The sequence below is a fragment of the Dermacentor variabilis genome, chromosome 3, assembly GCF_050947875.1.
Source record: "Dermacentor variabilis isolate Ectoservices chromosome 3, ASM5094787v1, whole genome shotgun sequence".
NCBI lineage: Eukaryota > Metazoa > Arthropoda > Arachnida > Ixodida > Ixodidae > Dermacentor > Dermacentor variabilis.
The window spans coordinates 1300425-1322502 of record NC_134570.1 but is presented as its reverse complement, the minus strand read 5'-3'; the positions used below and the strand labels follow the sequence as shown (position 1 = coordinate 1322502).

Below are 22078 nucleotides of genomic sequence, written 5' to 3'. Positions count from 1 at the left end.
AGTGTCTTATTCAGCACGATGTTTACTATACAGTCATTGTATATCATTTTTAGACCATCGAGTATAACTGTGCCTATGTTAACGTGTTCAAGGATACAAAAAAGAGCTTCATGCGACACACGATCAAATGCCTTTGCTAAGTCCAGCTGCAACATAGCGACCCGTCCGCCAAAAATGTCACAGCACTCAAGAATACTACGGGCTACATGCACATTTGTAGAGATAGAGCGACATTTTATGCCACATGTCTGGTGTGGTCCGACTAGAAATTTGATGACGCTCTGCAGTCGTTTTGCCAGCACTTTCGTATAAACTTTGTGGTCGGTGTTCGTGAGCGTTATCGGACGGTACGCGCCCACAGATAGCAGCGTAGCATGGTCGTCGGTTTTAGGAATCAGCACCACGTGAGCAGCACGGAAAGAGAGCGGCATTTCTCTCGTTTCGTACGCCTCCGTGATGACTGCGTGTAAAATGGGCGCCAGTTCATCGGCATAAGCTTACGGCTACCGACGCTTCACCTAGTGGTACGCTCATCTTTTCCTAGAAACCACGTGAATTTTTCACAACAGTGTTACAAGAAACGCTTTTGGGAACAGTGTTACGCCATGTGTGGAGAGTCGAGATAGGCATCACTCGAAAGCTGAGTCTCCGGACTACATACGCTGCACTGGGTATTACGATAGACACCGTAGATTAATTACAGGCACCGTTCCTGTCTAGAAAATCGAGTACAAATTTTCGTCGTTTCCATAGGCTTCCATTGCTAAATCTTTAACCGCTGTGGGAACAAAATTCTTACGTGCCATAGCGTGATGACTGCATTTGGCTCGTGTGGATTGTCTTCCAGAACACGTCTGTCACCTGCCTTTTTCGATAATCGACCTGCAGCTTTTGTTATTCGCGAAAAACCCGCTCGTTCCATTGAAAACGCGCTAACTTCGTGTCGCGGCCGCTTGGGGCGCTAGTTGGTACGTCTTGTCTTGTCTTGTGTCCCAGACAGTGGCGCGTACCCACTATGGGGGATTGGCCAAGAACCAGGCGGTTTTCCGTAAGGTTAGAAGTATAGAGAAACTAGATTTGAATAGTGGAGCGTGGGAAGATAGAACTGCAATTTAGACTTGCAATGAAAGTATTGGTAAGAATTTTGATAAAATAATTTAACGTAAAGAAATAGAAACTATGGATAATTGTAGAAAATCAGCAAGGTACTCTTTTTGTCTCTCTAATAAAATTGTAAACAGCAAGAAAAGCATCCCTGTGGCTGGTTCCCAGTGAAGTTGCCCCAAAAGAAAGAATGTTTGTCGAGGTTAGTGATAGGCCAAGTTTGGTAAATGAGTATTCTAATATTCTTCTTTGTCTTAGAAAGCGGCGGTATGAGAGAAAATAATGTTCGATAGTTTCAGGTGCACTGCAATAAGAACATAGAGGGGACATCGCGAGACCAGACCTGTGTAAGTAAAAATTTAGAGGAGGTATACGGCATCTCAATTTTGTAAAAGATACTTCCAATTGCCTTGAAGGACACCAATTAATATTCCATGGGAAGCCAAGATGGTGGAATTCAGAACACGGTGTTAGCATGGATATTGCAGAATTGTGAGATATAGCGAAATTTCTGTACCTTGCCACGGTGACATGAGCTGATGTCGGCAAAACAGATATGATAGGGCCGTTGAGGTACGTGTCCAATAAAGCTGGATATGAGTTAGAGTCATGTTCACCGTGTTGACCAGTTGCCCTCATGACCTAATCTTCGGGCTCGACTTCCTGACGACGCATTCTGCCCTCACGACTGTTCCATCGCTACGCTGTGCCTCGAGCTTCCTCTTCTTTCAGACGTTCGCCCCGAACAACGGAGCACCCTCTGCACTACAGCGTTTGTTCACTTACCTCAAAAAGCCCTAACCTTCGTCGAATTGGTCTCAACGGCAACCGTGCCTGATGACGACTATGTCGTCGCACCTATTCGTGATATCCTCCTGGCGCGCGACATCTCTGTACCACACTCCGTCGTAACCATTTGCCGCTAATCGGATGGGTCTCCCCGTTATCAATTTTGGCTTGACGGAGCAATTGTTACCTGGAGGCATAGCGGTGGTCACGCTCCGGTCAGTGACAGACGACCGCGTCACTGCTTTTGCAGCCGACGCGTCTCCAGATCCTTCTGATTACCCGCAGGATGACTTGGATTGGATTGGATTGGAGCCAATTTTATTTGTGCCTGCAGTTGGGCGCTCGCGCGCCCCGACGAGGGCTACGTCATCTACGAAGTCGCCGTTACTCGGCGCGGGTATCTGCTCGCCGTTGCCGGCTGGCTGGGTCCCTGCCTTTCGAGCGCCCCGAGGACCTGCTGAACGGCCCAGAGTTGTTTGTCCTGGTCGTAGCTCTTCGCGGCTGCCTCGAGCCGCGGTGGGATCGTTCTTGATTTTGCGTCTTCTGGATTTTTAACGCAGGCCCACAACATGTGCGTGTAATCTACCGCCTCCCTTTGGCAGACTCTGCACTTATCGTCGGATATGTCTCGGGGTACATGCGATGCATCAGTGCCGGCTCGGTAGCGATCCGGTCTGGAGCTTTCTCAGTAGTACCGTGTGTGTAGTGATTTTTAGAAGGAAGGAAGAGAGAAGTGCAGTGCCGTAACTGTCTCTCAAAGGAGGACACCTCAACAGCACTGCACAGGGTAAGGGGAGTGGGGAGAAAAGGATCAGGAAGAGAAGGAAAGAAAGCGGCAAAAAAGAAAGGACAAGGTTGAAGAAGGAGCGATGCGGGGCTTATAGCCGCGCTCTCAGCTGCGTTTCGCAGCAAAAGTCAAGGAGGGCAGCAAGCACTCTTTTGACGATAGTCAGTAGTACCGCCTCCGCTCGACTCAGCCTCGGGTACGGGGGTGCGAGTGTCCTGCGAGCCAAGCCGTAGGCCTTCGTGATTTCGTTGTAGTCCGTCACGCGGTCCTTGGTTCCGAACCATGTCGGACGGTCTGTCTCCGGGGCGCGGTTGGTTAGCGCTGGCGCCGCTGCGTGTGCCGTCTCATTGTGGTTCTGATTTCGTTCCGACGCGTCGCCCGCGTGCGCCGGGATTCACTTGAGTCTTACTTTTCTGTCTTGGAGTTTGGCCGCTCGCAGTACGAGCTCGGCCTCCCTGCAGATTTGGCCTTTGGCGAAGTTTCACACCGCCGGTCTCGAGTCACTCAGCACCGTGTGGCAGTCTGCGTCGGCGATGGCCAGGGCGATGGCTACCTCCTCATTGTTCCGCCCCGGCGCTTCTCACGCTCGCTGCCGTCCTCGTGACGCCGGTTGACGCCTCTATGACGACCGCTGCGAAGGCGTTCCGTTGGTATTCGGCCGCGTCCACGTACCGCGCGTGTTCGTCGTTGGCCTGCTGGTCGATTAGAGCCTTGGCCCTCGCCGCTGTTCTTCCCTTGTTGAACTCGGCATTCATGTTCTTCGGTATGGGGTCGATTGTGGTCTGGCGTCGGACCTCTTCGGGGACGGGGAGCTTCATCTCCACCTCATTCGAGCGTCCTATTCCCAGGTCGACCAGTATCTTCCTCCCCGCTTTGGTCATGGACAGCTGCTCCAGTTGAGAGGTCCGTTGCGCTTCAGCTATTTCTTCGAGTGTATTGTGTATCCCGAGTTGTAAGAAGCGGGTTGTGCTCATGGACTCGAACAGGCGCCAGCGCCGTCTTGTACGCTCTGCTGATGATCACGTTGATTTTGTTACGTTCGTGTTGCAGCCATCTGTGGTAGGCTGCAACGTACGCGACGTGGCTGATGACGAAGGATTGCACGAGCCTAATTAGGTTTTTCTCTCTCTTGCCAGCCTTCCGGGAAGTGACTAGATTGAGGAGTCGATTCGCTTTGGCTGCTTTTGCCGTGAGACGGGTGATTGTTTCGCCGTTTCTTCCGTGCTATTCGATTACCATGCCTAAGATCCTAATTTTGCCAACCTCGGGGATTACGTTGCCGGATTTGGTTACGATTCTTAATTTTTTCGTTTTCGCGTTGTTTGGTCTTGCCTCTGCTGTTTTTGGTAGGTGGGAGTGTGAGAAGCTCCGATGTGCTCGGCGAACATCTGTCCGGTGCCTTCCACCTGGTCTTCTATTGCGTCGACGGCGGCTTGCAGCGTGCCCTCAATATGGGCGTCGCCCGGTCACCCACAGCGCAGTATCATCCGTGTAGATGGTGTGCCTGACGTCTTCGATTGATTGATTGATTGATTGATTGAGTAACTTTTATTTTACAGTCCTGCAGAACGCGTATTAGCACGTCGCGGGCCGCTCCCACGTCGGGACCGACAGGCCTAGCCTGCCAGCCGCATCGTGGGCCTGCTGGACAGCCCAACGTTGCTCAGCCAGGAGTGGGTTGCGGAGGGCCCCCTCCCACCTAGCTGAGCTGAGGTCAGGGCTTGCTATAGAGATACATCCCCAGAGCATGTGCGAAAGTGTTGATCTATCGCCGCAAGCAGGGCACGCGTCATCAGTGTAAATCTCCGGATATATCGCATGTAACGTGAACAATGTCCGTGAGCTTTTCGGCCACTCCGATCATTACCAGGTTGAACAACATAGGCGAAATGACCGATCCCTGCGGTGTGCCGGTGCTCCCGAGCTTCTTCTCTTGCGACTTGAATCACGATGGCCCGTTACGTCCTATGGTCGCTCCAGACCTCGCAACTGAAGAAGCAGCCGCCCTATATCGCCTTTTGCTTTCGTACAGCGACATATTTGACACTGACAATCGACCACTTGGTCAGATGTCCCTTGTTAAGCATCGGATAAGCACTGGTGATGCTGGTCCCCTTCACCGCCGACCATATCGCGTGTCCACGGCGGAGCGGCAAGTTATTCAGCAGGAAGTAAACAAGATATTCGCCAGTGGCATTGTTTAAGCCTCGTCGAGACCTTGGGCGTCGCCGGCCGTGCTCGTCAAAAAGAAAGATGGCATGTGACGTTTCTGCGTTGATTACTGCCACCTAAATCGAATCACTAAACAGAACGTTTACCCTTTACTGCGAATCGACGACGCTCTTGACTGTTTTCACGGTGCCAAATCCTTTTCGTCCATCAACCTTCGATCTGGTTATTGGCAGATTTCCATCGCTCAGCGAGACCAAGAAAAGACCGCTTTCGTCACTCCAGATGGCCTCTACGAATACCGGATGTGCCGTTCGGTTTACGCAATGCCTCCGCCACGTTCGAACGGATGATGGACTCTCTGCTTCAAGGTTTCAAATGGTCAACTTGCCTTTGTTACCTCCACGACGTCCTTTTTGTTTTCTCCTACATATGAGACACACCTTGAGCGCGTCACTGCTATCCTTGACGTCTTACGCATGACTGGGCTCCAATTAAACATATCGAAGTGCCACTTCTGGCGCCGACAGATTAGAGTGCTAGGTCATCTCGTGGATGCTTCCGGCGTACAACCCGACCCGGAGAAGGTTCGAGCAGTAACGGCTTTTCCTGTACCTCCGTCTGTCAAAGACGTCCGGAGTTTCGTGGGACTCTGTTCTCATTTCAGATGGTTCGTGAAAGATTTCGCAGCAATCGCTCGACCACTCACTGAACTTCTGAAGAAAGACGTGCCTTTTGCGCGGGGTCCCCTTCAGGCTGGCGCAGTTTCAAGCCTTATCACGATTCCCACCATTCCACCCGTCTTGGACCACTTTGACCCGTCCGCACCTACAGAGATCCGCACCGATGCCAGTGGTTATGGGATCCGCACGTCTCATCGCAACGCCAACACGGACGCGACCGCGTAATAGCCTACGCTAGCCGGCTCCTGTCAACTGCAGAGCGCAACTATTCGATTACCGAGCGCGAATGTCTTGCTCTCGTCTGGGCTGTTTCAAACTTCCCCACATATTTATATGGCACGTCCTTCTCAGTAATCACAGACCACCATGCGCTCTGTTGGCTTTCGTCGCTCAAGGATCCTACTGGTCGGCTCGGTCGTTGGGCCCTCCGACTACAAGAATATCCCTACACAGTGACTTACAAGTCGGGACGCCAACACCAGGACACAGATTGCCTCTCTCGCTACCCAATCGAAGACGCGACCTTTGCGTCTGATACTGACACCGACGCCCGTCTTCTCTCTGTTTTTCCACTGCTCCATGTCGCCGACGAGCAGCGCCGTGACCCGTCCTTGCGTTTCATCATTGACCGCCTGGAATCATCACTGGCCGACAGTTCCCTTGGCTTATTCACACTTCAAGATGGCGTACTCTACCGCCACAACGTTCACCCCGAAGGCCCTGCATTACTCTTTGTGATCCCTAAGCACCTTCGATCGGCTGTTCTCCACGAACTTCTCGACCTCCCCACTGCCGGTCGTAGGTACGTGTGTCACGTACCTACGACCGGATTTGCCGACGCTTCTTTTGGCTAGGTCTAGATCGCTTCGTTCAAAGATACGTATCTGCGTGTCAGAAATGCCAGCGACGCAAGACACCATCGACGCTCCCTGCTGGGTACCTTCAACCATTCGACGTTCACGCGGAACCATTCTTTCGGGTTGGTTCGGACTTACTTGGCCCTTTTCCTCTTTCCAACTCTGGGAACAAGTGGTTCGCTATAGCTACGGATTACGCCACGCGCTACGCCATCACCCGAGCGCTTCCTACAAGCTGCGCCACAGATATCGCCGATTTTCTTCTACGCGACGTGATTTTATTACATGGAGCTCCGCGACAACTTCTCACAGACCGTGGCCGGACATTCCTATCAAAAGTTATCGGGGGCATACTGCATTCCTGTGCCACGAGGCACAAGCTATCCACGTCATACCATTCGCAATCAAATGCCCTCAAGGAGTGTCTCAATTCCACTCTCATAGACATGCTCGCGAAATATGTCTCTTCAGACTACACTGACTGGGACCTTCGCTCTACCCTTTGTCACATTTGCTTATAATTCCTCGCGCCACGACATAGCCGGTTGTTCCCCTTTTTTTCTTTCTGTTCGGCCGAGAACCAGCACTGCCCCTCGACACAACCCTCTCTCTTCACGCTGCACCGGCAAGTGAATGTGCACTTGACGCCATCGCCCGATGTGCCCGCGCAAGGGAAATTGCCCGAGACCGCCTTCGGAAATCGGAAGTCAAAGGCGTTTGTGCGATCGGCGACACCGAGTCGTGCACTTCCCGCCTGCTTCTATGGTGCTTCTGTGGTCTCCGTCGCGTCAGGTCGGCCTGTCAGGAAAACTGCTGTCTCTTTACGCAGGCCCATACCGAGTGCTTCGTGCCGTGACTCCCGTTACTTACGAGATCGCTCCTGACGCCCCATCTGCTTCCCAGTCCAGTGATATCGGGCACGTTACACGACTGAAGCAGTGTCACCCTCCCACTGATGACATTTAGACGCTCCGGGACGTCGCTTCTGCCGCCGGGGGTTTATGCTACACGCGTGTGGCATTTGATTGTTTGAACGAGGCGCGTGGGCGCCATCACTCGAGAAAACAGAAGGAAGAACGAACTGGGCTCGCGCGGTGAATCTAACCGGTCTTCGCTGCAAACGCTTTTGTAAATATAACCTGTAAATAGTTGCTCGTCTTACTGACTAGTCCTTCGCGTAACAATATAATGGGTAAGCGCGACTGAACGAGGACTTAGAAAGAAAGAGACACTGTCCCTGTGCTTCTTTTCTTGCGATAGCAATTAAATGGACTCTCCACGCGCATTTCGGCCGTCGGCGTCGCCGTGAGGTTCCGTATAAAATCTAAGGACGATAATGTCTTCGTTGCGCACTTTATGCTGTATTTGCATGCCGAAGCGTGCGAGGGTAAGCCGGTGATCGCGGCTCAATCCCGCGCACACAACGGCGGAAAGCGAGGAGAAAGCGCGCCGCCTTCCGTCGCGCGCAAGTCTTCAGGTTGAGGGTAGAGAAAAAGGCGCGTTCTATTCTGCGCGGCCCGGCCGGGCGGGCGCCTCTGTATCTTGAAAGCCATCTGCGATATGTACAGAGTCCACGCTGGTGCTGTGTTTTTGCGGCGTGCTTCGCGTTGATGCGAGCGGCTGCACGAAGGTCAATTCGCTTGCTGTTGCTGTCGTGTTTCCTCACTGAAGCGTTTTGACAGCAAGTGTGCTAGGTCATCGAGTGACATGCGTTCAGGTTGGCTTGTGCGCACGTGACACCAAGTTGGTAATATAGTTCGTATGCCTCTGTTCACAAGTTTATACGGCCGATAAAACTACTTTCCTTACTTGGTATAGCTGTCCACTAATCGATGCTTCGCTTTCAGGCGAAACTGCGACGTGCTCTACGTCCTCGTTCAGTCGCGCTTGCACATTCAATTCACCCCAAATAGCCCGCCAACGTGTTTTCACTAAATTACCATCACGCGCGCGCATGTAAATAGGAACACATCTCGCTCGATGAGCGCGGAAACTCGCAGTCAAGATGCTGCAGTAAGGAATCGCGGCAGCAGCAGCGATCGAGTTGACCTTCGTGAATCTCTCGCTTCAACGCGAACGAAACGTCGAAAACACAGCACAGACGAAGCTGCCGGCACTACGCGCACGCCACAAATATCGCAGATCGCTTTCAATATACGGCGCCCACAAAGCCGCGTCGCAAGCAGGAGCCGCCTGGCGTGTTGCATTCAATACGCTCGTACGTCCGAAAATTGAATACGCATCCTCCATCTGGTCACCACATCAAACTTACCTTATCAATGCACTTGAAAGAATTCAGAATCGTGCGGCAAGATTCATTCATTCTTCGTATTCTTATAACACTAGCGTATCACTACTTAAAGCACAGTCCGCCTTAAACACGCTATCATCCCGGCGTCGCATTGATTCGTTAATCCTCTTTCACAAGTTCTATTACAGTTCGCTCCACCATGCACCATATGTGCTGGCCCCACCCCCTCGCCATTCCCTGCGTACAGGGCATTCCTTGCAAGTAACCCGTCCACGCAGCCGAACTACAACCTTCTCTGCGTCCTTCTTTTGCCGATCATCAAGCGACTGGAACGGCCTGCCCGGTCACATAACTGAAATCACCTGTTCAACGACGTTTGCTGATAAGCTTATTACTAATATTCTTCACTGAACTCATGTGGCCACCAATTAATATGCACATTTGTAAACCCCAACCCTTATGTAATACGCCCATTTCAGGGGTCTTTAAGGAAAATAAAAGTGAAAAGTGAAAAGTGAAAACTGCGCACCTCCCTCGCGTCACCCTTGTGCGCCGCGCGCGACAGGAGAGAGGGCACTTCCGGCCCTTTTTCTCGCTCACACACGCGAGATCTGGCCAGGCCCCGCACACTCTCAAGTTCAACAAATGGCCACAGGGCGAAAAATCAATCGAGGCGCGTTTCAGCGTAAGCGCGTAAGTGTAGCTACTGTAATTTGGTCGCATACTTTAATTTGTGCTTTCTCTGCTAGGAGCGCTGAACATGCTGAATTTTTTACTTTACACAAACCATTGACATAAACAATCGAGGTGTCTAAGGATGTTTTTTTACCTCAGGCAAATAGGCAGTTGATTTTTTTAAAAATTGATTGTTGAAGCTGCTTTTTAGTCATAGCGTCAAGGTTTTTGTACTTGATTAACCACCGACAGCCGACAGCCTATTGGTATCGATGTGTTTCCTGGCCGTTGGCGTTCGAATACTACGGCGGTAAAACATTTTCGAGAGAAGTGGTTGTTGTGGGGAAGGAGAAAAGGCTGGCGCTATTTTCTGCAACCCATGCGGGAGCACGGCTCAGCGCCAGCAGGGTGGAGGGGATGGGGTTAAAAGAGAGAGAGGGTAGGAGGGAGAAAGGTAGAGGGACGTAGAGATGGAAGCGAAGGAGCCCGAGGTGGTGGGATGGCCGTTAGGCCATCCGTCTTTGTAGAAATGTCCTATAGTCTCGCCGAGAGCCCCGACGAGTCGAGGTACTCGACGACACTTAGGAAGGCTGGTAGCTGATTACGAGTGGGGAAGAGGATATCTTCCTGTCGTGAACATGGGAGCCACAGGCGGTGGAACTCTTGCAGAAGTCGACCGCGGTGCTGCAGGTGAGCAGGGCAGGCCAGCAGGAGGTGCTCGAGAGTTTCTGGTTCACCACAGGAGGCACAGGCTGGCGAGGTGGCTTTCCCAAGGCGGTGCCGGCGGGCTGCCGTCCAGCAGCAGCCAACTCGCAGTCGGAGCAGCAATGAGGCATCCCTTCGTAGGAGGCCGTGCTGCGGAAGAGGCCGTGGAGGCCGGCCCAGGGATACCCGTTTGTCCAGATGGCTGGCGATGATGTGCCGGCGCAGCCTGTGCCTCGAGAAGTCTGCGGCCGTTACAGCAGGGCTGAGGGGGCGCTTGAGTGGTGGGCACTTTTTGCCAGAATGTCCGCCTCTTCATTGCCCGGGATCCCCACGTGTGCGGGTAGCCAATGCAGAGATACTGAGCATCCTGCGTCCTGAAGGGCCGTCAGTCTTGAAGAGAGCAGCGCTACCCCAAGGCTAGCCCTGTCAGGGTTCTGCAGGCCGAACATCGCCGCCTTGGAGTCGCAGAAGATGGCTACCGGGGTCGCTGGTAGCTCCTCTGCAAGTAGGTCCACAGCAAGGTGGAGTCCTGCTAACTCTGCTGCGGTAGAACTTGCGTGCCCCGGGAGACGGCACAGCTTGCTCTTTCGTGGGGCCGGTGCAACGCAGGCTGCTGTGGATGAGCCAGTCTCCGGTATCACGGATCCATCGACGAAGATGTGAAGGTGGTCCCCAAGTCTCTCTTGGAGGATAGAGGCTGCCGTCTGCTGTAGAGCACATGTTGGGGAACGATTCTTCGAGACACCTGGCAGCTCCGTCAATATAGGGATTGGTGGTCGATGTGGTGGACGAGGCTGCACAGCGCTTGCAGGCGTGTCCCCTATGACCTTCTTATAGAGGCCACACAGCCGTTCCATGTGTGATGCTGGCCGGGAGCGTAGGCGGGTCAGGAGTGCTTGACTATCTGCGGCATGGTGTAGGCGATCAATGTGTCGTAGCCCCTGTTGTAGGAAGAGTAATGACAGGGGCAAGGCACCTGCCTCTGCCAAAGTGGCGGCCACTTGTGAGGTTCGGGGAACGCCAAGACAGAGCCGTATTGCTGACCGATGCTGCAGCTCCTGTTTCCGCAGGCGGGGTGGGGGCAGCGCGACAAGAGGGAGGGCATACAGTAGTCGTGAAGTGACTGCAGCTTCAAATAGCTGCAGGGCCCATCTGGTGGTACAGCCCTGTCCACGGGCAAGGAGCTGTGAGATAGCCTTGTGGACCCGAAGCGCCTGGGCGCACAGGGCCTTGGTAGCCGGCAGCCAGTTCAGCCGATGGTCAATGCGCGGCCCCAGGTAGGTGACTGCCTTGTTCCGTGGGATCTGGACGCCCTCCAACCACAGCCGGCCAGCTGAGCCAGCTGAGCGGTGGGCTGATGCTCTGGGGTGCAGTAGCAAGGCCTCGGTCTTCCTGGCCGAGATGGTCAGGCTGATGCTACACAAGTAGGTAGCCGCAGTGTCCAGGGCTCTCTGTAGGGCCGCACGTGCCTTGCGGATGTGTTGCGGTGGTCCCCGCACCCATAGGCCGATGTCGTCCGCGTATATTGAGGACTGCACGGGGAAGTGATGGTAGATTGGCAGGGCAGCAGGCAACCGTGCCATGGCCAGGTTGAATAGGAAGGGGCTCACCACTGACCCCTGTGGCACGCCTGCAGCGACTGGACGGAGGGTGCTCTTCCATTGACCCACACGTACCCTGAGGGTGCGGTTGTGCAGGAACGACGAGAGGAACTCCCGCAGGTTGCCGCAGATGCCGAGGAGGTCCAGGCCATGCTGGACAACTGCGTTAGGGAGGCTGTCGAAGGCACCCTGTACGTCGATCAGCAAAAGCATCACGAGGTCCCCACCAGCCTTTGCGTCCTCCAGGGTGGACACCATGTCAGCGATGGAGTCCACAATGCACCGCCGCCGCCGAAAGCCCGTCTGTTGGTCTGCCAGGAAGCCGCGAGCACGGGCCACCCAGTCCAGTCGTGCCAGAGCCATGGCCTCCCTCACCTTGCAGGCAGCGGAGGTGAGAGAGAGACCGGTCGATAGGATGACAGTTCCCTAGTCGGTTTTCTGGCCTTGAGGATGGGTGCCACAATGGCTGTGCGCCATGCCTCTGGCAGCTGCCGTGACTGCCAGATCTCATTGAAGCACTCAAACAGGCGCTGTTGCTCGCTGGTGCCCAGGTTACGGAGCATCTCTCGCGTTACACCGTCTGCTCCTCGTGCGCTGCGGCGTTTTCCTCGCCTCAGAGCCGCCTGGAGCTCGCGCAGGGCAAGTGGCTCATGGCAGAGGGCAGCCACCTGGCTGGACGTCCAAGCAGGGTGAATGCTGTGTAGACAGGTGGGTAGATGGGCAGGGGGGTGTCCGACCGGTAAGATGGCTACACTCTGTGGCACGGGAGGGGCGAACCGGTCCGCCAGAAGTTCCGCGAGGGCCTCTTCGCTGATTCCTAGCGAGATGGCCACAACGAGGACGGGTTGACGGCTCGTCCTCTTGCCGGTGAGTGACTTGAGTAGTCGCCAGGCTAGGGGGCCCCTTGAACGGTCCTTGATGCTGGAGCACAGGCTCACCCAGCTCTGATTCCTCCTGCGCCGGGCCTGTCTTCTACAGCAAGCATTCACCCGTCTGTATTCAGTCCAGTGCTCTGCCTTCCCTGTCCGAATTGCTGTGCGCTCCGTGCGGCGCCTGGAGGCGCGGAGATTGAGAAGGCGGAGATCCGGGGCAGGGGTGTCCGGTGGCGCAGAGCACTGAACGGTAGCCGCCTGGGCGCACTCCGCGATGGCATCAGGAAAGTCACAGCGATCGGCCGCCTCACTGCAGTGCTTCCTAAACAGAGACCAGTCTATGACGTGGAAAGTTCTGGTCCTTGGCTTCCTTCCATGTACAGCGGTGATCACAATGGGGAAGTGGTCCGAACCCCAAGTGTCCGGAGTTGTGTCCCAGGAGTAGGAGCACTGTTCTGTGGTGAGGGAGAGATCGATGGCTGAGTTCATCTCTCGGCGGGCATAGGTGGGCCCTCCTCTGCTCAAGATCACCAGTCCGGCTCTGCTGATGGCGTCGCGGAGGCTTCGGCCACGGCTGGAGCAGCGGCGACTTCCCCAATCTGAGTGGTGGGCGTTGAAATCGCCACACAGGACTGCCTGCCTCCCGAGGCGTAAAGCCAGCTGGTCAAGGATGGAGGAGTCCCATATCTTTCCTGGTCGTATGTATATGCTCGCCACGGTTGTGTCTTGGCTGCCGAGACGCACCGTGACAGCACAACACTCCGGAGGGCCTCCCACGACGTCGGCCACTGGAACCACAGCGTGCGCCAGATTGCACCGAACGTAGATGGCTGTCCGTGGCTTGCCGGGCTGGTGGGCGTCGTCCAGGCACGGCGCGTTCGTGCAGCCGCGTGTCGTGCAGGTGGTGGCGCCTGAGTAACCGGTGTATCCCGGGAGTCGTAGGTCCTCGGCCATCGCGTACACCTCCTGCAGAGCAAGCACGTCGTAGTCGCTCTGCAGGAGATGCAGGGGAAGGTCAGCGTGTCGCCGCCGCAGAGAGTTAGTGTTCCACTGGAGAACACTCGGGCGGCGGCGACCTTTCCTTGCTGTTGGCTGATCAGCCACGGTGGTTGGCTGGCTGATGGCAAGCCACTGCGTGCAGGCAGATGGGTCGGAGTGGGTGGTCAGCTGGCAGCATTGTGCTGACTGCTTCCATGATAAGCAGCAGGTTCGCTACCAGCTGATCCACGGCAGTCTGGGCAGGAGGCGCGGCAGTGTCCTGTGTGTCCTGGCGGCGGGAGGCACGAGGGACTGGTACCGGAGGCCTGGGTGCTGAGCTGGGGCCCTTCAGCGCGCTGGCATAGGACCTCGTCGGAGGTGAGGACTGCTGCGGCCGCTGCTCCTCGCGGACTGCTGCCCTGACAGCGCGCCTCGACAATGGCGAGGTGGAGGAAGCCATGATTGTGGCTACCTTGCGTTCTTCCTGCCACTTGGGGCAAGCAGGAGTGTCCGCCCTGTGAGAACCCCTGTAGTTCCTGCAGCGTACGGCCTGACAGGAGATGTTCGCCGCGTGCCTTTTGCCACAGGAGATGCAGTCGGTCGGCCACTGACAGGACTCCAGGACGTGCCCAAAGCGGCCGCACTGTCGACACTGTACTGGGCGGGGCCTGGCTGGCCTCACCCTGAAGCCGAGTTGCAAAGGCGTACGTGCTCCGGGGGGACCGGTCCCGCGAAGCGTATGGTGACGGTTCTCCCGTCCATCGTTGCCGACAGCACAGGGATGCTGAACTCAATGGCTCCCAGTAGGTCCGTGTCTGCAGGAAGTCCGCTTACACCGTGCAGGAAGCCGGTGCTCTTACCGCGCTCGGCCGGTAGTCGGGCAGTCACAGGGAGCGCGTGCAGATCGGTGAGCTTGAGCAACCCCTCTAGGCACTCCTGGGTGGTAGTGTCGGTGGCCGCGATGTTGCGGCTGTGGTTGACGCGAACCGCTGATATACCGGGCCGCGAAGAGAGGGCCGCGGCAAGTGCCAGGCGCGGTGCTCCTCGAAAGGCTCCGCCAGGCGCCGCGGGACGGAAGAGCACCGTGCCGATGACCGCAGGGTCCACCGGGAGCGGAGCATTCTCACCAGAGTGAAGCCGTCTGGCGTTGGCTCACGGGCAGGTGGTGTCCCCCTCTGTACTGCCGCTGCAGGCGCGCTAGGGGTGACCAGGGTAGCAGGTTGGCGCCGCGAATCGTGCGTTGCCTCGGGGGAAGAAGGCGAGACATCGGCAGGCTCCTTTCTCTGCTTCTTCTTCTTCCCTTTTGGCTTCAGCCGCGGAGCAGTCTGGCGTGGCGGGTCCTTGAAGAACCGCGCCGCGGGGTGCACGGGGCCCTGCGGCGACGAAACAGTGGTTGTCTCCTCTGCCAGCTCCATCGAGTCGGTAGCGTTCTTATGTGCATGCTGGTTTCGTCAGCGAGTCATTACATAGACTTGCTATAAACAGGTCTACTCTTGGCAAAAGATAGTGCCTCATTTTGTTTAGGCGTTGACTATCATAATGAATGCGGCGGAGGTTCAGGGAGTACGCTTGAAGGTACGTTTTTATGCCGTTGATCTCCATAACACCGCAAGTACGCAGACCGATGCCACAGAACACCCGATGCATCATTGTGTGTTCTCCGTCATCGCTTGTTTGCTGTACGCCTACTAATTCTTCATTTCTTCTTCAAGTGTTGTATCCTCCTTTTGTCCTTGTTCTCTTGTACTTCACTTACAGTATGTTGTTCCGTCAGCTGTAATGCGCATTTGCAAAACCAATACATGTTTGATAAGACGCAGTGGTTATCATAATTTCACTACACATGTATTAAGCTGGCACATATGGTTCAGATACAGATGCCTGTGCGCGGACTGGCACGATGTTGATACGGAGATTAGGACGATTATAAGTGCAGACACATATGGTAGCACAGTTTGCGCAAAGGAGCCAACCACGGCCGAGAAATTCGATTCGGATCGGGCTCGCTCGCGATCAAAAGTGCCCCGTATGACACCTGTAAAGAAGAGGCAGCTGACGGCCGTAAGCTATTGCGTTCTTTCCGGCAAACTACCCGGCCTGGTAGTGCTGTAAAGACGCTGTATAAAAGTGACACGCGGTGACAGGGAAATTATTATACTTAGCAGCCGACCGTACGTTTTGTAGCTTAGGTCTTCTTTCTTGTGCGTTTGTGCTACCCTTAGTAATGAGCCATTTCTTGACTATGTTCTTGACTATGTAACCGCGTTTGTTTGTGTGGATGCGTAAACGTGTGCTTTTTATTGTACTTGTAAAATGCAAATAAAATATTTTCAAACTTACTCAATCTTTGGCGTCGTGTGCGTTTATTCCAGTCGAGGCCATCGTGCCACCTGGAAACCGCATTCTGTTCGTAACCCTACACGAAATGCAACAGCTGGAGCGCGGCGGCACAACTCGGGGTAACGGCGGCGTAATAAACGAAAAAACACTCGGGATACCCATAAAAGTCAGTTCAGAGTGTGCCTTAACTCGATATGACTCAGCGCTACATGTATTTACATATGTAGACGCTACGTTTGCCACACAGCAACCAAACTGGCGGGAGCACGATCGAGGCGCAGCAGCCAGAAACCCAGTAAAGTGGCCATACGCCATACTGTGCAAAACCCCGCTTCCGTTTCCTGTTGTACAGCGCCATCTGTGGTCGCATACTTTAGTTCACGACGCCACCGCTACGCTTATTTCTGTTGCTCTGTGGAAGGCACAGTTTTCCTTCTCTAAGTTTGTATAGGTGTTCCGTGATCCGGCTGCGCTGGCCGACTCACGCTCGCAGGCTTTAAACCCGCACATACAACATACGGCGCGCGGCGACGGTTATCTCGCCCTTGAACTTTGTGCGGGACCTCACGGCGACGACATAAATGCGTCTGAGGTTTCCATATAATTGCTAACGCAATAAAAACACTAGGTGAGGAGTGAACAAAAAGTGATTTATAAAGTGAAATCTTTACTTTAAATGGCAACACTTTTACACCTATATGTCATAGCCAGAACGCGCGATAACTTGTTCAACACACTGTCGATGCTTGTTCTTTTCCAAAGCATACTGCTTGAAAAAGTAACACCTAGAACTTTTATATGGTTTAACAGCTCAATTTCAGCACCCATACGTAAGATGCAAATTATCGTCTATTGGCTTATTTTTGGTCTAATTAATACTGCCTTTGTTTTACTTGTGTTTATGCTTAAATTATGAAAACATGACCAGTGTTTTAGTTTCCCATGAATCGGGTTCATTCTTTCCTGGAATGTTATATTTTCTTCAGCGGAAAGAAATATGGCGAAGTAATCGACAAATAGAACGTATGTAGCGTCGGTATAAATATGCGCAGGTGCGCAAGGGCAATAAAGTGCAATGGTCGTTTCATAGTCCTGGATGCTTGCATCAACCCAAATAACGATGGAGCCAAGCAGCAGGTGGGCGTCTTGAGCTAAAATTCGGTCACTGAGCGATGATGCCGCATGAGTTGATGTCGGGTAACGTATATCTCTTGGCTTGTTATAGCTCAGCTGTACAAAACTCCTGGGAGGAAAAACTGGCAATGGCGGTGGTGTAAGGGAGAGCGAGGAAGTGTAAGCCCTGGGAGCGCACGTTTCGTGCGAAAGGCTGGCCTTAAGCCGGCGAGCACCACGTTGCTGCTGCACCAGATCTAGTGCGTTCAGCTGTGCATTCTCTTGGAGAGCCACGATCGGGGTGATGCGGGGAAGGCAAGTGATGACCCTCGTCGCCTCGCTATTAACAGCTTCAAGGCGACCACATTGTGCCCTCATAAAATGCTGGAATTAGGCGTGGTTTCACTACCGCCTGCACCAACATTCGCGCAACATACTTCCTTTATTTCATTTTATTGCCTTAAAGGCCCCAATAAATGGAGCGTTACATAAGGGGGGGGGGGGGCAAGAATAAAAATACTTAGTCACAATCAAAGGAAGTTTTTTTTTACATTTTCGACGAACTTTGATGGGGAAATAACGACAGCAACATCGTTAGGAAGGCCGTTCCAGCCAGCAGCTGTGCGAGGGAAAAAAAGAATTTGAGAACGTGACAGTGCGTGAGCGTGGACGTATTGAGCGGGCGCCGCCCGTTTTAGGAGCAATGCGTCTAATCAGACCCAACGTCTCAGCCGCCTACTTTTTAGCGCTGGAGAGCCAATGAGTTCCAGTTCCCGACTTGTGGACCGTCAAACCCAGAATTTCTATACTTGAACATTGTTGAAGTGGGGTTTCGGATAGATCAAAAGGAATGTGTGTTGCAGAGAGTTAACGTCGGCCCCAGCGGTTGGCGACTGACATGTAAGCAGATTTGCTGACGGAAAGCTTAAGGCCGACCGAAGAAGCGTAATTCGACGTAATATCTAAAGTCGATTGAAGGGCAGCGGCTTGAGTCTGCAGGTCACGAACAATACTCGAAACCATACAACAAGAACTTTATGTCAGGCACATCGTGTAAGCGCCATGCGAGCGGGATGAAAGCAATATTGAATAATGTGGATGACAATACCGATTCCTGAGGTACCCCGCGAAAAGTGAAAAATAAGCCGATGGTGTCACCACTGAGATGGACTGCGAAGTGTCGGTCTTCAAGGAAGGATTTGACAAAATTCCATACTCTAGGGTGAAAATGCAGCATGTAAATTGGAGCCAATATGGCAGCATGACTGATGTTATCGTACGCCTTTTAGACGTCCATAGCGAGGGCAGTACGGACAATGTGGCTGCGAGTTGATGATAAAATTGAGGATGCCGTGCCAGCCAGCCTATCTTCAGTACCTATGGATGGGCGGAAGCTAACTTGAGCAGGGTGCTAGAAAGCGTGGAGCTCTAGCCGCCACGACAGTCGTGCGGCTAGCATTTTCTAAGCGAGCTTGCACAGTGTTGATGTTCGGGAAATGGGTCGGAAGTTGCCGTGATCGGTCGGCGGCTTGCCTGGTTTCGGGATCAGGATCACAATAGCCAATTTCCAGCCCGGAGGGACAATGCCATCTAGCCATACCTTGTTAATGGTGTCGAGGAATTGAGGCAATACAGTGCAACTCAGGTTCTCGGAAACCTTATAAGTAAAAGAGTCTAGACCGGGTGCTATCTAGCGACTGGCACCGTCTATCGCTCCAAGCAACTCAGGCATGGTGAAAGAGCTTGCACCTCGGGTTTCCTTCGTGGCGTGGTCCTTCAGCAGAACACGCTATCCGGCAAAGCCAACTGTCTCGCGAACGCCTTGTAGCTCTCAATCTATCTTCGAAAACATCATTGTGCAAGAGCCCGCTAAGACGACTCCAACATTACACCGAGTTTCATTTGCTTGTGATAATTATTTAGTTGGAGTTGCAAACGTTTCGGAATTCCCGTCTGCCGTCAATACATGGGCTTTTTTATTTATTTATTTATTTATTTATTTATTTATTTATTCGGTATACCTACATCGCCTGTACGGCATTATCGTAGGGGGGTTAAAATACAGGTGGTCACAATGGAAACATATTCAGCAACATCAAAAGAATACATCAGTAAATAGAACATAGTTTAAGCACTGAAATTCGCAAAAGCGGAATAGAAACTAACAAAGTACAAAACAAAGTGAGTGACAAAATAACTAACTAACAAAACAGAAAAAAAAATGTAGCGTATGTGCAGAGATGAATAACAGAACAATCAAAGAATATGACTCTCAATAGCATTTTCAAAACTAGAAGCTGCCATCACTTCATTAGGGAGCTCATTCCAATCGCTAATCGTGTTAGGAAAAAATGAATACTTAAACACATTGGTACGGCACTGATAAGCTCTAATTTTGTTAGCGTGGTCTCTCCTAGATGAAACGTAATGCGGCTCCTTGATGAACAGTGTTTTGTCGATACCAGTTTTACTTTTATATATATTGTAAAGGAATTTGAATCTTAGGATTTTCCTGCGTGAAGAAAGAGTTTTCCAACCCAACCCTTCCCTTATTCTGGATCCTCTGGTAGTAAAATTATAATTTCCTGTTACGAAGCGTGCTGCTTGCTTTTGGACGCGTTCTATTTTTTCTGTGAGGTTTATAGTGTATGGATCCCAGATAACGCATGCATATTCTAGAATAGGCCTGATGTTTGTTAAATACAAGGTTGCCTTCAGTGATGAAGGAGAATGCTTAAAATTTCGTCGGCAAAAGTGAAGAAGACGGTAAGCTTTCGCGCTAATTGAGTTAACATGATTAGTCCAGTCAAGCGTTTCAGAAAACGTAACTCCGAGGTACTGAACATCCTTAGCGGTACTGAGTGCAATATTATTTAGGCAATAGGAACTGGGGAATTTTTTCTTTTTCTTTGTAAACTGCACATGGTAGCATTTACCAGTATTCAGAATCATCTGCCACCGCTTGCACCAAATAGAAACTTTTTCAAGGTCGTCCTGTAAGACAGACATATCGGCATAACATTTCACTGCACGATACATGACGCAGTCATCGGCATACAGTCTAACTGTTGAATTAAGGCCTACTACTAAATCATTAATATAAACTAGGAACAAAAGAGGCCCAAGCACAGAGCCTTGAGGCACTCCCGATAGCACCTGCATTGGAGCCGAGTTTACTCCATTAAGAACAACTTGCTGTTTGCGCAGGTGTAAATAATCCTTTATCCAGCCAAAAATATGTTCAGGAAGGCCTAGGAATGATAATTTTAAGCAAAGTAGATTGTGCGGGACGACATCAAATGCTTTCCGCAGATTAAGAAAGAGTGCATCTATCTGTTCACCATGGTCGAGGCCGAGTGCAATGTCATGAGTGAATTCGGCTAGTTGTGTTACGCACGAAAAACCAGAGCGGAACCCATGCTGAGCCGAAGTGAAAAAGTTATTTGTTTGAAAATGTGTCATCAGATTAGAGTACAGGACATGTTCGAGAGTCTTACAGCAAACGGAAGTTAAAGATATCGGCCTGTAATTGCCTACGTGTGTACGATCACCTTCTTTAAATATCGGAGTCACGTTGGCTGTCTTCCAATCTTCGGGCAGTTTTTGATTATCTAGTGACTTGTTGAATAATATTACTAAGAAAGGTGCTATCTGTCTCGAACATTGTTTCAAAACATGATTAGAAATTCCATCGGGTCCATGAGCTGAATGCAGGTTTAGGTTAAACAACAAAGCCTCCACTCCTTCCTTGCTCACGGCAACGTTTTCCATTTCCGGTAATGGTGTCGGTGTGTAAGAAATAGCAATGCTACATGGCTTTGTAAAAACTGAATGAAAATACTTGTTGAATACTTCTGCTTTTTCTTTGTCCTCTTTAATTAGGTTACCATCATTTGTGATGGCCGGGATGCCAGTGTCATCCTTCTTGTTGCTCTTAATATACCGCCAGACCTCTTTGGGATTTGTTTTTAGTTTATCTGCTAAGGCTTGTAGATATGCATCCTTCGCAACCTTCAATTCGCTTTTAAGTTTTGTGCTGATATCCCTTAGCTTTTTGTACATGCTTGGGTTTTTAGTTTTGCAATATATTTTATAAGTTCGGGATTTTTTCTGAATTGATGAACGTAAATCCTTATTAATCCAGGGTTTATCCTTGCGGCGCTTAGTCGAAACCACCTTAGACGGAACGAAATCTGAGGCCAATGAAAGCAGTTTATCTCTGAATATGACCCACAGACTGTCGATGCTACTAAATGAACTGTAATGCGCAAATATAGGCAGGAAATCATTTAACTCATTAGAAATAGCCTCATAATTACCCCTTTCATAAAGGGGTAATTATGAGGCGCAAGCTTGCAAAAAACGGCTGTAACTCGTGCTTCACAGAAATTATCCCAAAACAAATTGTATGACATCTGACTTCTCAGACGACGACATAACTGCGAGGATGTTTATCCTAGCCGGTATCAAGGATAATTATCGGTCGCAGTTTTAATACAACTAACATGATGCTGCCGTTACGCCGTTCTAGCAGGATCACAAAGTCACTATGAAACACACATCCCCATGTTTTCGGGATGTCTCTTTATTGCACAAGGAGGTTTATTTGGCAACAATCACCATGTCACAGCGGACAAGAAAAGAAAGAGGCAAAAGCAAATACTACAGTTGTCTGACATATGCAGAGATGTAGAACGCCTGACTAGACAGGTTTTAATTTGCGCACTTCAGAAAGATATACATAAAATACACAGGCTATTTTGAGAAAGTTGTCTGCATTATGTATATGTGGTCTTCAGGGTGGCCTACATATTACACAAAGATCTGTTTGAGAACCGTCAACTTCGGTCATTTCAGATTGGCACTAAACCATTCGCAGTTCATTCGACAATAAACATGAGATCTATCTGCACAGAAACAGCCAACTGACAACATTTAAAACAAGAAAACGACCCCCAAAAGCAGAAACGCAGGCTCATGGCATTTTTGCTACTTCACGCAACAGTACTGAACATAACCAATTTTCACGCAAACGTTTGAAGAAACTCATAAGATGAGCTAACAGCTAATGTCGTGGTAATAAAGCCTCCTGCCATCGCCCCTGGTTGAGTTAACAAGGATGTTTGCTCGACAAGCAAGGAAGACCAAGTGATC

At 51.7% G+C, this 22078-nt stretch overlaps 1 protein-coding gene across 1 annotated transcript in view; it reads left to right on the top strand.

Moving 5' to 3' along the window:
• LOC142575077 (acidic phospholipase A2 PA4-like) overlaps window positions 1–22078 on the top strand; it is a 288123-nt gene that overhangs the window by 138631 nt on the left and 127414 nt on the right. The window lies entirely within an intron of this gene.